This window comes from Callorhinus ursinus, unplaced genomic scaffold, assembly GCF_003265705.2.
Source record: "Callorhinus ursinus isolate GAN/ISIS: 27379988/994484 unplaced genomic scaffold, GSC_fseal_2.0 scaffold794, whole genome shotgun sequence".
Lineage (NCBI taxonomy): Eukaryota > Metazoa > Chordata > Mammalia > Carnivora > Otariidae > Callorhinus > Callorhinus ursinus.
This window is the reverse complement of record NW_027397849.1, coordinates 12,610-16,805: the sequence shown is the minus strand read 5'-3', so window position 1 is coordinate 16,805 and position 4,196 is coordinate 12,610. Positions and strand designations below refer to the sequence as shown.

At 41.8% G+C, this 4,196-nt stretch overlaps 1 pseudogene; it reads right to left on the bottom strand.

The window, feature by feature from the left end:
• Positions 1–3,003: 3,003 nt before the first annotated feature.
• Positions 3,004–3,936, bottom strand: LOC112818427 (olfactory receptor-like protein OLF4; annotated as a pseudogene).
• Positions 3,937–4,196: the final 260 nt, after the last annotated feature.

Below are 4,196 nucleotides of genomic sequence, written 5' to 3'. Positions count from 1 at the left end.
GCAGTGGGGCATCTGGATGGCTCAGTCAGTTAAGTATCTAACTCTTGATCTCAGCTCAGATAGTGATGTCATTATTGTGAGTTCAAGCCCCACATTGGGCTCTATGCTGGGTGTGGAGCCTACTTAAAAAAAAAATTACCTAACAAAGCAGTTAAAACTTACGTGACAGTCTTAAATTATATACAAATAAAAACTTGCACTATATACTCTTCATTTTTGTGTAGCTCCTTTAATTCACAAAGTGTACCCTTTACGTATACAGATTATTGTGTATAATTATACTCCAGTGACTTATTCAGTAGAAAAAAAAATCTAAGGGTGCATGGCTACGGGTAGGATCTAGAGCACATGTAGCTGATTCTCACTTAAGAGGGGTGGGAGATCGCCCTTCAAATGGGGAAGAAAGCCAAGCGTTAATATGGATATACGAACAATGGAATTAAATTTAAGTACTTCACAGATAACCTAATTTTTATCTATAAATAGAAGATTAACCTACATATGGAAATGTAATAATAAGAGCCCATAAAGTGGCTGAGTCTGAAGAGCACTCCAACCATACACAACACCATGGTTCACACTTAGAAAAAAAATATGTAGAGATTCACACCTGACTCTAGACTCATGAGGACCCAGCAGAGAGATCAGAAACACTCCCCAACATATAATTCCAGTTGATTATAAAGGTATTATGATATTCCACTTGACAAGAACAGCCTGTTATACAGCAAGAGCTGACTGACACAGTAATCCAAGTGAACAGACATGAAGCAATTAGAACATGTGCTGCTATTTATTTGTGGCACATGATCTGATAAATGAGGAGAACAGTCATGATCATTCTATTATTCAAGGTTGTTATCGATGACTTTGTGAACAAGTGACTATATGTGGGCTTCCTTCTGAGTCACTGGGAGAGTTTGAAAGACATACACGTTTGTACAGAACTGGCGACCCTGAACCACACGACTGGCAGGACATCCAGCTCTCTTGTGAAGCGTCCTCTGATCATGCAGGGGGAAGAGATTTCTGAGCAGGAAGGAGGTATGAAATGGATGATGCTGATAGTGTTCATTCGCCATCCCTTGGCATTTGTGACAAATATTTGGAAAGGGGACTCATTCGTGTGGCAATAGGAAGAGTCATATTAGCAGGTAGCATTGGAAGTTTTCAATTAGAAACAAGATAATTCAGTAATAAACATATATGACACTAACTGACCCTTCACCTCAAGGAATAAACCCCCTCAGTTGTGGACACCAATGCTCAATATTTCCATAAACACATTCACGGCATGAAAAAGAAATACTTTGCACAGTAAGAAAATGAGTGTAATGAAATTTTGCTTCCTCATATTTATGGTCGTCTCTGATGCTAAGAATATATTAGATCAATCTATTTATTCAAATTTGTCTTTCCATGTGGATTCCACTGGGAGAGATATACATGCTAATCAGTGCTGGCCAGGGGCTATGGTGGGCTTTCCGGACACTGAGCTGAATCACAGAATAAAACCAGGAGACCAGTCAGGAAACACAGGAGCACATTTGTAGAGTAAGGGCCTGACATTAAGCTTTTGATTTCTGAAGCATCCATTTCAAAGACAGCCATTCAGATTAACCTATGGCCAGTTGTATGTATGACACAATTACTAAATAATCACCCAGGCCACCCCACCCACAAAGTACCGATTTAGAAAGCCCTGGTAATCTAGATAACTATCAGGAGTGAGCCTGCTTTTCCCTTTCTGTGCCAAATTCTAGTAGTGTGCTCTTTGCATGGTTTTGTTGTTATTTTTAAACATTGTAGGAAAGTATTTTATTATATTCTCTTTGATTTTTTATTTGAGTATATAGACACACAATGTTACATCAGATTCAGATGTACAATATAGTGATTCACTGTCTCTGTAAGTTTTGCTGTGTTCACCCCAAGTGTAGCTGTCCTCTGTCCCCTTACATCACTATTATAATATCATTGACTGTACTCATATGCTGTGCCTTCCCATTCCCACGACTTTATTCATCGCATATCTCCATTTCCACTCTCCTCCACCGAGTTTGCCCATCCTCCAATTCCACCCGTATTTTAAATTCACCAACAAAAAAATGAGCCCACAAGCCCCTAACCATCCCCCCCATGGACCCCACTGAAGACAGATCATTCTCTCTCTCGCTCGCTCAATGCCTCTCTCCCCCTGTGAGACCTCTCCAAATGGCCTTTGGGCATCCCAGGTGCCCTCCAGGACCTGTGAGGAATGAACCTGGTTTTGTTAGAGTTCTCTGATGGGTGTTGCTGAGGCATGTCTTGCAATCACAAGAAGAACACATGGGCTGGTGCAGAGGCTCTGGTCCGGGAAGCATCTGTGGGAATGTCCACAAGCACAGGGGTGCAAGGGAGTACCCGGGCTTTCCTAGCCTGAGCATCCCTGGCAGGAGCCTGAGACTTAAACAGAACAAGATTATAGACCACATTATCAGGAAGATGAGTGAAGGTGTGACGTAAAAAGATTTGCAGACTCTAGGTAGAAACTTCAGTGTTATATTTTTATCTACCATAAAATTATGTAAAGGTCTTAGTGACCAAGTATAGTTCTTTTTCCACAAGAATATACAACCCATGATTATTATTTTAGGAAAGCTAGGGAAAATTTACTTAGCAGGATGTAAGTTCTTTGAAACGAAATTATTTTTAAGAAATCCAACTTGTCCCATGTAAGACACAGCGATTTCTAGGCATTTGTGATCCAAGGTTGAGGAAAACATTAGGAACATATGAAAATGGAGAAAGGGGAAATTGTTTATATATCAAACAGAGCAGAAGCTTAATAAAGTAAGTACTTAAATGTATGGAGACATTGAATTCAAACAAAGAAAATTCTAGGAAATAAATAGAAGGAGCAGATTTTCCTTCCTCAGTCTGATAGAAGAATAGCAGTTTCTGCCTCTGAGGCTGTGAGCCCTGCAATCATGGGCACTTCTTCAACCCCAAGACCACTGACCCTTAAATTACTGGAACCCCAACGATTCTTTTCAGAGCCCGTTTTATGTCTTTGTTCCCCAGGCTGTAGATGGAGCGGTTCAGCATGGGCGTGACCACCGTGTACATCACCGAGGCTACTGCACTTGAGTGGGAGCTCTGGGGAGCAGCAGAGCTAAGGTACACTCCTAGGATTGTACAATAAAGTAAGGAGACAATGGAGAGGTGAGACGCACAGGTGGAGAATGTTTTATACTTGCCCTGAGCTGATGAGATTCCATGTATGGAGGAAACAATCTTAGAGTAAGAGTGAAGGATCCCAGCAAAAGCACCATACCCAGCAGGACAGCTGCAAAATACATCACCACATTATTAAGAAAGGTGTCAGAACAGGCAAGTTGGACCATCTCACTGAGTTCACAAAAAAAGTGGGGGATTTGGAAGTGTGTGCAAAAGTACAGCCGCAGCATCATTAAACTTTGTAACAAGGAATTCAGGATAGACATGATCCAGGACAGCAAAACCAGCAGTCCACAGAGCTGGGGGTTCATGATGACTGTGTAGTCCAGGAGATGACAGATGGCCACAAACTGGTCATAGGCCATCACACTCAGGAGAAAGACATCCAACACAGCAAAGAGTGTGAAAAAGTACATCTGTGTGCTGCAGCCTGCATAGGTGATTGCTTTGCTCTGAGTCTGGATGTTCCACAGCATCTTGGGGATGGTGGTAGAAGTGAAGCAGATGTCTACAAAGGACAGGTTGGCGAGGAAGAAGTACATGGGGGTGTGGAGGGCGGAGTCAGAACAAATGGTCAGGATGATGAGCAGGTTCCCAAACACAGTGATCAGGTACATGGAGAGAAAAAAACCCAAATACGAAGGGTTGCAGTTCTGTTCTCTCTGAAAATCCCAGAAGAAGAAATTCTGAAATTTGTGTATCATTTCCTGGTTCCATGTAGTGGAGGTGACTTCCAGGAAAGAGGGAAATAGCATGACTGATTTTCATACAATCGTGCATTACTCACAGATTTGAAATGGTACATTTTATATTTTGCAGTCCAGAAATTTATTTTATTTTTTTTAAAGATTTTATTTATTTATTTGACAAAGAGAGACAGTGAGAGCAGGAACACAAGCAGGGGGAGTGGGAGAGGGAGAAGCAGGCTTCCCGCTGAGCAGGGAGCCCGATGTGGGACTCGATCCCAGGACCCTGGG